Here is a 12,576-nt window from a genome sequence, read left to right as displayed (position 1 = left end):
AAAGCAGGGCCATCTGAGGCTTTTGGACCCCAGATGGTCTCATCCTTAGTTCTAGACATGAGGCATGGAACTGCGTGGGTTGGTGTTTTTCACTCTGGGCTTCTGTCTTGCTTTGCTTCACCCTTTCCTTGTTGTATCCCTATCCATCCCTTTGGAATCCAAATGTTTACTTTGTGCCATTGTGCATTGGAATTATGTGTCAGAAATAGTGATCCTTACTTTATAGTAAGAGCACTCTCATTTTAGAAGAAGAGCACTGGAGACAGAGTAGTAAAGTCAAGGCAGTTTGTTTTGCAACATTACGAAGTTGGGGGTCAGCCTGGAATGCCAAGCGTACTGACTGGGGCAGAGAATATCTTTGTAAACCCCAACACATGACCTTTCATCCCTTTTTTTGAATGATCAGGAAAGTACGATCTTCTGCATCATCTCGGACTTCTCTTTCCTTCTGACATTTAATTTGTCTTTTACTCAACAAAACGCACACACAGGCTCATCTCTATATTTTACATCATGTTTGTTTGAAAGTTTATCAGATGCATGACCTCGTAATCATGACTGGCTGTCAGTAATCTTCTACTCTAAACCTCTAGTTTTGAGGGCAGAAGTAGCTAGAATAGCAGGCAATAGTAAAAGTCCAGTGTTCTCTGTCCATTTAAAACTGAGCTGTGAGATATTATTTCTAACAGTGTGTAGCTATTTTTTTAAAAATTTTTTTAAACAGGGCTTCACAGTTAAGAGCTTGCCTTGAGTGTCAGAGGAGATGCTAGACTTTCGACAGTAAAACTGTAGAGACTTAATTCATTTTACATTGTGAGACAGCCATGAATGAGCTTCAGAGGCCAGAGGTGGAATACTACCATTTAAAGGTAACATAGATGGGAACACTTGGTCCCCAGTTGGGGCTACTATTTAGGGAAGTTGTAGAACCTTTGAGATATAGAGACCAGCTAGAGGATATGCGTTTCTGGGAGCAGGTTTTCAGATTTAGAACTCGGTCCTTCCTTCTCTCTGCTTGTTGACCATAGAGGAGATGTGACAAGCCCATCACACCCCACTGAGACAGCTGAAAGCTCCCTGCCATTGCTCCTTCCACACCATGACAGAGTACATCCCCTGAACTGCTAGCTAGGAAAACCCTCTATCCTTAAGCTGCTTCCACGGGGTACGTTGTCATGGTAATGAGAAGAACAGCTAATAGAGATAGATGGTAAACTTCAACTTGTGTGCTTTATTTTTAACTAAGTACATGTGTACACACACACACACACACACACACACACACACACACACACACACACACACACGCTTGTGTGGGCTATGTGCACATGGGTGTAGGTGGCTTTGGAGGCCAGAAGAGGATGTCAGATCCCTTTGGAGCTTAAGTTAAAAGTGGTTGTGAGCTGCCTAATGTGGGTGATGGGAACCAAAATCAGGTCCTCCACAAGAGGAGTACCTGCTCTTAACTGCTGAGCCATTTCTTCAGTTCTCTCTCTCTCTCTCTCTCTCTCTCTCTCTCTCTCTCTCTCTCTCTCTCTCTCTCTCTCTCTCTCTCTCTGCCTTGTGCTTATGTGCAGATGTAACCTCTCAATTACTGCTCCACTGTGATGGCTGCTGCCATGCTCCCTGCCATGATGGTCATAAACTCTAACCCTCAGGAGCTGTGAGCCCCCAAATTAAATGCTTTCTTTTGTAAATTGCCCTGGTCATTGTTTTTTCATGGCAATAGAAATGTAACTAAGTCAGAACTTGGTACCAGGGAGTGGCATATTGCTGTGACAGGCCTGAGCACGCTAGAGTTTTTGGGTTTTGTTTTTTGAGAAATGTGGAAGACTTTGGGACTTTGGGCTAGGAAAGTGGGTCAACACTGTAAGCTGAGATTAATGGATCATTCCAGTAGGAGCTTAGAAAACAGTAGTGCTGAGAGCAATGTAGACTATGGAGGACCAGCTTAAGAGGTTTCAGAGGGGAACAATACTAGAAACTGGGCTAAAGACAGTTTTTGTGATATTTTGGAAAAGAATGCACCTGATTTTTGCCCTGGTTCTAAGAATACACGTAAGGCTAGCTTGAAGAGGGAGCCATATTCCCTGGAACTGTGAGTCTCCATGTGTGTACTGGGAATTGAATCCACTCCTCTGCAAGAGCCTTGAGTGCTCTTAATCACTGAGCCACCCATCAAGCCCCTAGAAACTGCTTTTATCAATGAAAACAAAAGTTATTGGGCTGGGAAGATGGCTCCATAGTAAACACTCTTGGTACACAAGTGTGAGGATGTGAATTTGAATCCCCGAATCCACACAAACCCAGGTGCAGTGGCCTGCATCTGTAATCCCAGTGTTCCTATAGCAAGATGGAGGCAAAGGCAGGGGAATCCCCAGAAGCTTGTGGCCCAGACAGACTGACATCCACACAGGGGACAACAAAGACAACAATGAGAACCCACCTCAAAAAAGGTAGGAGGCAAGGATCGGTACCCAGGGCTGACCTCTGACCAACATACGCAGACTATAGCATTGCTGTATCTACACACATACATACGTGCCCACACATCATACATACTGTACACACATCATACATACTGTACACACATCTATAAAAATAAAAACCAAGGTTTGTGGAATTCGATGCTTAAAGGAAATTTAAAGCAAGTTATCGGCTTCTTCAGCATGCACAAGGCTTACATGGGTCTGCACCAGGTCCTCTGCATATGTATTATGGTGTCTGGTTCAATGTTTTTATGATATTTCTGCATGTGCAAACAAGAGGGTCTCTGATTCTTGTGCCTTCTCTTGGATTCTTTTCCTTCTGTTGATTTGTCTTGTCCAACTTTTATGTCATAGTTTTTGTTTTATCATTATATTTTATTCTGTTATGAACTGAATAAAAACCTAACCATTGGGGTAAAGGTTAACAATTGAACTGTTATCTATACCTGCCGGGAAAAGGAAAATCAATTTTCTCCAAGGGAGTGACACTGGATGTATGCCAATCACTCCAGGCAGGCCTCATGTTCAGGAATAGTCGACCAACATATAATGGACACCACAGGTAGGGGTGTAGGGGTGTGTGTGTGTGTGTGTGTGTGTGTGTGTGTGTGTGTGTGTGTTTATTTGGTTACAGTTTGGTGGGTTTTGGGGGGTATTTTATTTTGTTTTCTTGATTTTAGTGGGGGCTTGTTGTTGTATTGTGTTTTTGTTTGTTTTTGGGAAAGCACTTAAAGTTGGGTGGGTAGAGAGAAGGAGAAGATCCAGAAGGGCTGGGGGGAAAGGAGAAATACAATCAAAATATATTTCAATTTTAAAATTGTTTTAAATAATTAAAAATATATGCTTCTTACCCTTAAAAAGTCAAAGCACTCAATAATGTGTTAGAACAGAATAAAGATTCCAAGTCAGAGACCGCTGTTTCCTTAAGGAACTTAAGAAGAAAAAAAGGGCAAATTAAATTCAATAATCCAATAGAAGTGGACAGACTAGAAACACAGGCCATAGAAGAGCCACAAAACACACAGAGAAATGAAAAACCAAACACAGTCTTTGGGAAGAGGGAACCTCAACTAGGAAAATGTTTCCATCAGACTGGCCTGTTGGTAAGTCTGTAGGGCATCTTCCTTCCTTCCTTCCTTCCTTCCTTCCTTCCTTCCTTCCTTCCTTCCTTCCTTCCTTCCTTCCTTCCTTCCTCCCTCCCTCCCTCCCTCCCTTCCTTCCTTCTTTTACTGTTTGTTTGTTTGTTTGTTTTGTTTTGAAATGAGACTAGCCTTGAACTCACAGAGATCTGCCTGTCTCTGCTTCCCTGGTGCTGGGAATAAAGGTATACACCATCACACCTATCTGTTGGGCATTTCTTAATTAGTGATTGATGTAGGAGGGCCCAGCCCACTGTGTGAGGTGCCACCCCTGAGCAGATGGTTCTGCATTGTATGAGAAAGCAGGTTGAACCATAAGGAGCAAGCCAGGGAGCAGCATTCTTCCATGGCCTCTGCTCCAGTTCTTGCTTCCAGGCCTTGAGTTCGCCCCATCTTCTCTCCATGATGGGCTGTAAACTGTAAGATGAGATGAACCCTTTCTTCCCCAAGTTGCTTTTGGTCATGGTGTTTATCACAGCAACAGAAAGCAGACTAGAACAGTGGGTAAAACCTCCCAATAAGCCGGGCGGTGGTGGCGCACGCCTTTAATCCCAGCACTCGGGAGGCAGAGCCAGGTGGATCTCTGTGAGTTCGAGGCCAGCCTGGGCTACCAAGTGAGTTCCAGGAAAGGCGCAAAGCTACACAGAGAAACCCTGTCTCGAAAAACCAAAAAAAAAAAAACCTCCCAACAAAGAAAACTCAGTGAATTCTATTAAATACTTTAAGGGAGAAATAAAACCAACCTATACAAACTTATACAGAAAAACTTGAAAAGGATGCAGCCTTCCCAACTCTCTTTATAAAGCCAGTATTGCTCAGATGCCAAAACCAGATGGACTACAGTCTTTTGTGCCTCATGGATGAGGATACAAGAATTCTAAAAGAAAATTTAGCCAATCCAAAATAACCTATACCGTGAGGTTTGTCCTTGGAATGCAAGGTTGATTTAACAACAAAAAAACTGGACTTGAGTGGGACTGGAGAGGCAGCTCAGCAGCGAAGAGCACTGGCTGCTCTCACAGAGGACCAGGATTTGCTTCCCAGCATCCACATGGTGGCTCACCACCATCTGTAATTCCAGCCCCAGGGGATCCATCCCCTCTTCTGACCTCCAAGGGCACTGAACATACATGGTGCAAATATATACATAGAGACCCAAATGCAAAACATTCATCAACATAAAATAAAATAAATAATTTATTAAGGGAAAAAAAACTTGATTTCTAGAAACTTCCAGGCTTTGCACTGTGAATGGCATCTCCCCCAGGTTCCCTCTTTCTAGACACCTCCATCACCTTCCAGGACTTGGGTCTCTGGTGGTCTGAGTACTTCCTTCAAAGGGTTGGTACAGTGGCTCTTTCCAAAGCAGGTGTAGCATGTCTTAGATTAGTGGGCCTGAACTTATTTACACCCCATCTGCATGTAAATCCTAGTTACAGCCTATAAACTCCCACGTCTGGGCTGGGGAGGTGGCCAGGCAGCAAAGTGCTTGCACAAACACAAGGACCTGAGTTTGATGCCCAGCACCCATGTAAAAGCCAGATATGTAATCCCTGGGCTGGGGAGGCCCACGCAGGAGGATTCCTGCGGCTTGCTGATCAGCCAGCCTAGCCTGCTCAGTGAACTCTGAGTTCAGTGAGAGACCCCATTAAAAAAAAAAAAATGAAGAGGAAAGCCATCAAGGAGAAAACCATGGACCTCTAGCCTTCACATGCACATACACACACACACACACACACACACTGCTAGATGTGAGAAAAGTAAGTTCTATAGCTCTGAAGAGAAATGCCTTTGAACATTGTGTGTGTGTGTGTGTGTGTGTGTGTGTGTGTGTGTGTGTGTGTGTGTGAAGAGGTGCATACACACCATGATACCCATGTGGAGATTAGAGGACAGCTTACAGGAGTTGGTTCTCTTCTCCCACTATGTGGGTCCTGGGGATCAAACTCATGTTGCCAGGCTCAGCAACAAGGGCCTTCTCCCACTGAGCCACCTCACTGGTCCCCAGCATCATTCCCAAGCTGTAGGATGTGTTTGCTGTGATCAGTTTAGAACTGTGACGCTGCAGCACTCGAACATGTGTGTCCTCTCGGGTGCTTCCCTGAGTTGCCTGAATTCTGGGATCGCTGATATCTCCAGGGATCTTTTTCCGGCCAGTTTCCCTCTTCCCTCTGTGAGCCCTCACACCTGGCCCACCTGGCCTGCTTTTCTCTCCCACATCCCAGCTCCAGCTCCCTTTCCACATGCCTCCTGAGCTTCTAGAACAGTGGTTCTCAACCCGTGGGGTGGCAAACCCATTGGGGGTCCGATATCAGATATTTACATTACATTTCATAACAGTAGCAAAATTACAGTCATGAAGTAGCAATGGCATAATTGTATGGTTGGGGGTCACCGCAACATAAGGAACTGTATTAAAGGGCCACAGAATTAGGAAGGTTGAGAACCACTGTTCTAGAACCATGCCATCTGACACCTCCTCCGCACAGTGGACCACCGTTTCCACAAACCGGTCCCCTTGGTTTCTTTCGAGGCCATCTGAATGCTCATTTCTGCTGCTGCTTATGGCCTTCCATGATAAGTCTCTACTGGGACCATGACATGGCTCCATCCCTCTCAGTGACACTGCCTTGTACTGGGGGAGGGTCAGAACGTTGTCTCTTTCTCAGTCAGGGATCCGGGAGCTCAGGTCCCTGGTGAGCTTGATCACTCTGTCTGGTCATGTGTATGGAACAAGTCAGGACCCAGGTCCTCCTGGCCGGGGTCTGGGAATTGGGGTTCATCTTCCCCCACTTGCTTTTTCTTTAGTTACAACACACTCATTGCTTTTCTCCCCCTTCTTTCTTTCCTTTGAGTTCTTCTGTAGACAGGAAAGCTAGGAACACAGGGGACAGGGCTGGCGCCAAGGCCAAGAAGAAGCTAGAGTCTGCCAGGTTCAAGGATATGTCAGGGACAAGTACCCACAGCATGGAGACTGTTACAAGAATGGGGACCCCGCTGGGCATGTGTTGGAGATGAGGGGAGCCCCATGTCTTGTTATAGAGACAAGTGACCAGCATGGTAGGGCAGAGCTCAGAACACTCGCATTAGAGAAATCTGAATTGACTTGCATCTTTTATCTTGGGGTTGGCCAGCATTTAGCTGGATATAGACCAAGCATGTAGATGAGGATGTGCACAGGTTACCAGTCCTCACTGTTGGACCTAGACTGATGTCCAAACACTACACCTCAAAACCCAAATCTTACCTTTAAAATGTATTTTCTCTTTCTCTCGCTGTGTGTGTATGTGTGTATGTATGTGTATGTATGTGTGTGTGTATTGTATGTATGTGTATGTATGTGTGTGTATGTATGTATGTGTGTATTGTGTGTATGTGTGTGTATATGTGTGTACATGTGTGTGTGTGTGTGTGTGTGTGTGTGTGTGTACATGTAAGACTGGATGTTGATGTTAGGACTCACTCTCAATTACTCTTCCACTTTATTCTTTGAGGTAGGGTCTCTCATCAACCCAGAGCTCACACATATAACTAGTCTTGCTAGTCATCTTACCCCTACCACCCTCTGCTAAAATGACTGTGAGCCACTGCACCCACCCAGCATCTCTGCGGGGTCTGGATGTCTGAACTCCTGGTCCTCATGCTGGCCACGCTAGTGCTTCAGCTGCTGAGCCAGCTCCCTCTTTAAAAATTGCATTTTTGAGAGGGACATGTTGGCACATGCCTTTAATCTCAGCACTCTGGAGGCAGAGGCAGCTGGACCTCTGTGAGTTTGAGGCCAGCCTGGTCTACAGAGTGAATTTCTACACCGAGAAACCCTGTCTCATAAAAAAGAAATTATTTGTGTGTGACATGTGTCTGCATGCACACATGCATGCACCAAGATGTGTGTGCAGAGGGTGAGAGCACAACTTTCAGGATTCAATTCTCTTTTTCCACTTGCAGGTTCCAGGGGTTGAACTCAGGTCATTAGGACTGGTGACAGGCCCCTTCACATGCTGAACCATCTCACAGGTCCCCTAAAATTAACATTTTCTGATAAAAAGGAAGAGTGCCTTTGAGAGACCGCAATTCCACCGCCAGGCAAGAAACACCTGAGATGACCCTCTCAGGTCAGAGAGTAAGTCAGCACTTGGAGGCGCTGGGCACTTGTCAACATGACAAAGGAGCCAGCTTCACGGGCCAGCACCTGCTGGCCACACTGGGGACATCTGGATCATGGCAGTGACACACTGTAACAGCTGGCCGTGGGTCCGCTCTACAGTCCGCGTATTACTCACTTCGTTGTGGAGAAGAAAAGGCCGGGGGAGGTTTTTTGTTTTTGTTTGTTTTGCAGTAGAATGTCAGCTAATAAATGTATAGGGAAGGATGGGAGGAGAAAGCCATCACTTCGCAACACCTACGGATGGAGCTGGCCCAGGTGGGTACAATGGGGTTGTAACGGGGCAGTTGGGGGGCTTCCGCTTCCCTCCACGGTGGGTGCATTGGCAAAGGAAAAGGCAGCCCACACTGGAGAAAGCTCCTGGCTACAACTTCTACCCAGCGCTCAGCCGGTCCTGCCCATGCTTCCTTTTCGGACAGTGATGAAGTGAGCAAACCACACGTGCCTGTCCACTTCCAATACTTGAAAACAGGACGTGATCTCACCCAGGTGAAGCAACAGGCCTCCCGGCACCAGCAGCAGGAAGCCAGTGAGGCCTGAAGCAACCAGGGACCTGAGTGGCTCCTTTGAGCTGAGGGCTCCTGAGGTGGAGATACCCGGGGGAAAGGGAGGAGGAAGAAATGGAAGAGGGGAGGAAAAGGGAGGAGGAGGGGGAAGAAATGGAGAGGAAAACAGAGACAAGAAGGGAGGGAGAGAATAGGATAAGGAGAGAAAAGAGAAGAAAGAAAGGAGAGAGAGGAGGGACAGAGACAGAGAGACAAGAGGGACAGAGACAAACAGATGGCGGAGAAAGAAGAGAGAGAGAGAGAGAGAGAGAGAGAGAGAGAGAGAGAGATAGTAGAGAGGGGAGGAGGAGGGAAGAGAGAGCGAGAGGGAAGGGAAGCGGAGAGACAGAGACAGTGTGCTGCTGCAAGTCCCAGCAGAGGCCTTTGAGACACGGCAGAATACTGCTCCCCACATGCATACGTGGCCTGGAAATTGTGTCACCATAAAACTATAACAGCTATAATGGAGGGAGAGTCCTCAGACATCTCTCAACCCCTGATGTCAAATGCGTCTTGACCTTCGGCAGCTCTGCGGATGACTCGTTGATCCCCAATAAGACCCTTTCATAGGAGGAATGGATTGGGGTTCTGTGGCTTGAATCACTCCCAAAAGTTCCTGTGTTAGAGGCTTGGTTTTCAGTGTGGCTCTGTCAGAGGTCCTGGGGCCTTTAAGAGTCAGCACTAGTGAGAGGAGACAACGTTCTTGGGAGGGATTAAATAGAATCCAAGAACCCCAGTTGGTTTCTCAAAGAGAATTGTTGAAAAAACAAACAATAACCAAAAAAAAAAAAAAAAGGCAAAAACCCAAGATGAGCTAGATCAGGTAAAGTGCTTGCCGCTCCAGCCTGTAGACCTGAGTTCTATATCTGATGCCCACATGGAAAACCAGGCACAGCGTTCCATGCTTGGAATCCCAGAGCTGGGGAGATAGGTGGAGCCCTGGGGCTCACTGGCCAGACAATCTGGTCTTATCTTCAACTTCTGGGTTGCAGAAAGACACCCTGTCTCAAAACACAAGGTGGCTGGCTCCTGAGGAATGACAGCAGAGGCTGACCTCTGACCTCTACATGCAATTGCACAATCGTGCACCTAACACACATGAGCGTGTGCATACTCGCTTGCACACAAAGCAACGCTGACCCCTCCCCTCCCTCTCACTTCCTGTCTCACCTACAGCCACTGTGACACTGTCATCACCAGGTTGTCACCAAAGCCAGGCTGATGCAAGTGTCATGCTTTGAGCAAATCTCTTTTCTTCACTCTCCCCACCTTCAGAAGTTTTGATATAGAGAGGAAAAATGGGCCAAGACAGGGTTTGACACCTGTCCTGGACTGAAGTGAACACAGGTGACTATTACCCAGGGACTCATCTGCATATGACACTCCCTTTAATGGGATGTGCCCCATCCCCAGATTCCTTAGCTTGAACCTGCTTCTGATGCATGATGGTTTGAAGGTGATCTGTCACACCTCATAAGTTTGTGTTCTGGAAGTTCAGTCCCCAGAATGGCAGCATTGAGGCCTTGCAGAGGTGGCTCTGTCCCTGGAGACACCCAGCTCAGAAGCATTAATGCTACTCTCAAACTTGGGGCTTGTGTATGTGGTTGTGAAGAAAGGCAGCTTGTCCTGAGTCCCCCTGGCTTCCTGTCTTACTGTGGGTGCTCGTCTGCATATGTGACGTGACACAGCCAGGACCCACTGGACATCCAGGAGTTGACTGAGCAAACAGGAGGCAGCCACTGAAATTCCAGTGGAAAACTGGAGACCCCTCGGCATTCCGTGACATTTAAACCCACTGAAGCTGATTATATCATTGAAGGGGCAAGAGGAAGATGTGAAAAGGCAGCTGAAGGAAGCCCCATGTTTCTACAAGTGAAACAGTGATCTAAACAAACCCTTTTCTATTATAAAACACCAGCCCTGGGCATCTTGTTAAAGCATCAGAAAGCAGACCGAGATGAACTGTTTACATCCTTTGTGTCTCTGTTGTGTGTATATGACTCTCATGCTTAGGCATCTTAACAAATGTATCATGGTTTTCTCTGTCATTCTGTCTACCCACCATTTTATTTCATAGACTAAAACAACAGAACCTTCAGAGGCCTCGTCTGCCCATGTGTCAGATAAAGGAGGCAAGGCTGGGGCTGGCTTGTGGGATATGCCTCTTGTTCTATCAGGACCTCTGCCAGGTGACATACGGAGTTTCTAGTGTGCCCCGCTTTGCCCCAGCCATCATGGCTCCTGCTGCAAATTCGTCTGGTGAAGGAGCCAGGAATGACTACAAGGCCACTGGTGGGGCTTTGTGAGTGGGGGTAGGGAATTAGTGAGGCTTCCTCCAACTGCTGACCCCTGTCATTGCCTCTGGCCATTCATCACCACACATATGCAGGTACGCCCACATGCACACCAGCCACAGTGCAGTGCAAAACAAAGACAGTACAGTGCACACACATGTGCCTCACCTACCCACATGCATGCACACATATAAAAAGGCATGTGTATGTGTGCATAACACAAACACACACACACACACACACACACACCCTGCAAACCTGTCTGGTATAAATATACATGTGCCTGGGCACATACACATGAAGCCAGGCAGGAATGCACACATGTATAAAAGCATGCAAACATCTATAAATACCTGCACACATATACATACACATGTATGGAGCACAGCAGCACTTACACATGTGTGCACACGAACATGCAGGCATGGATATATGAAAGCGCACACATACACACACACACACACACACACACACACACACACACACCAACCCAGTCTTTAGTATTCGGTTGGTTGCTGGTTTTTCTTCAAATCCCTTAGAGGTAGGATCTACAGTACTACTTGAGGGATAGAAGCACAGTCTGGGCAAGGTCACCATGGTGGATACCAATGACAGTTTAAAATGGTCACATTAGCTGCTACATAGATAGATAGATTAGGTGAGGGAGGGATGGACCAGTAAGTGTGGAAGAAGACTTCTGGGGGAAGGTGAGCAGAAGTGATGGCCTGCACAGGCAAGGGGGAAGGTGTGGAGCACAGAATGTTCTAGACACTACTCAGGGAAAGAAGCCTCCCACATGGTGTAGGACCCCTCTCCTGAGGTCCCTGGAGACCTCAGATCCACAGAGACAGAGAACAGGGTGGGATGATGGGTGCTGAGGAAGGACAGAGAGTCCGTGCGTGTTTCATGGGGAAGGTGGGAGGCTGGTGGTGAATACCGCTGAGTCATCATTTAGATGATTCAGTTCTGTGTACAGGTTGTACACAGGTGTGTCTGTACAGGTTGCTAGGACTGGATGGAGTCTGCTGACCTCAGGCTTCTGCTGTAGTCTGCAGCTGAGGTGGGAGAGGATGGGGAAGGGAAGTAGAGGGCACAGAGAGCATGAGTCTAAGGCCCATGGAGCTGATTATGACATCAAAGAAGCAAGAACAAGAAGAGAAGAGGCAGCTTGAGGAATCCCCATGTTTCTGCAAGAGGAGAGCAAGAAAAAGACAGGGAACGGTCACATACTAGTAACCAGAGCTGGGGACAGATGTCACCCAGGCGCTTCATGGAGAGGAGCTAGGGCCAAGACAGAAGAGCCCTGCTAGACTTGGGGGCCCGGGGCTCATGGAACACATCCTGACTGGGATGTACACAGTGGTCAGTTGGAGTCCCAGTGGGTGAGAAGTGGGAAACAGGAGGTCCCCTATGGTGCTGAGCTCCCAGGAAATCTGGATTAACCCGCGACAGACATTTGCACAGCTCTGACCTATGGGAGGAGGCCAGTACTCAAGACTTGAGGGAAGGGGCTCTAGGTGAGCAGGCTAAGACAAACGTGAGGCATAGAGAAGATGGTCACCACTTCACCTCTACACCCAGGGCTGCCCCCTTCAGTTCAGTGAAGATGATGCCACGTAGATCCCCTCTCGCCCTGGAGTCCACAGACACTTCCCTTTGAAAACAACACACTTCCTTGCATCTAATTGACATGGGGTCTGATTCGCTCTTAGCAAACCTAACAGTTCTCTGATTTTCAGTAACTCCACTGACAATCACCGTTATCTGATGTCAGAATGTTGCCAGCCCACAGGCCCCCATCTCCCCACCACCACTGGCATCCACTCCTCCCTTTACTCCCTCCCCAGCTCTAGGAAGCCACTTCCTTCTCTAAGGACCTGGCCGGTTGGCATTTCCTACATAAATAAACCCTTTGGTGAAACTTCTGAATAAAACAAAGCAAGGCTC

The 12,576-nt window shown here is 47.3% G+C and overlaps 1 non-coding gene across 1 annotated transcript in view; it reads right to left on the bottom strand.

Moving 5' to 3' along the window:
• Positions 1 to 3,324: 3,324 nt before the first annotated feature.
• Positions 3,325 to 12,576, bottom strand: part of LOC114694109 — a 76,102-nt gene continuing 66,850 nt past the window's right edge. Inside the window, exon 7 of the transcript XR_003734655.2 lies at positions 3,325 to 3,420. This is a non-coding gene — a transcript (uncharacterized LOC114694109). The remainder of the gene's footprint in view (positions 3,421 to 12,576) is intronic.

Source organism: Peromyscus leucopus, chromosome 1, assembly GCF_004664715.2.
Source record: "Peromyscus leucopus breed LL Stock chromosome 1, UCI_PerLeu_2.1, whole genome shotgun sequence".
In the NCBI taxonomy this organism is placed as follows: domain Eukaryota; kingdom Metazoa; phylum Chordata; class Mammalia; order Rodentia; family Cricetidae; genus Peromyscus; species Peromyscus leucopus.
The sequence above is the reverse complement of the archived record's forward strand: the minus strand, read 5'-3'. Positions and strand labels throughout refer to the sequence as shown.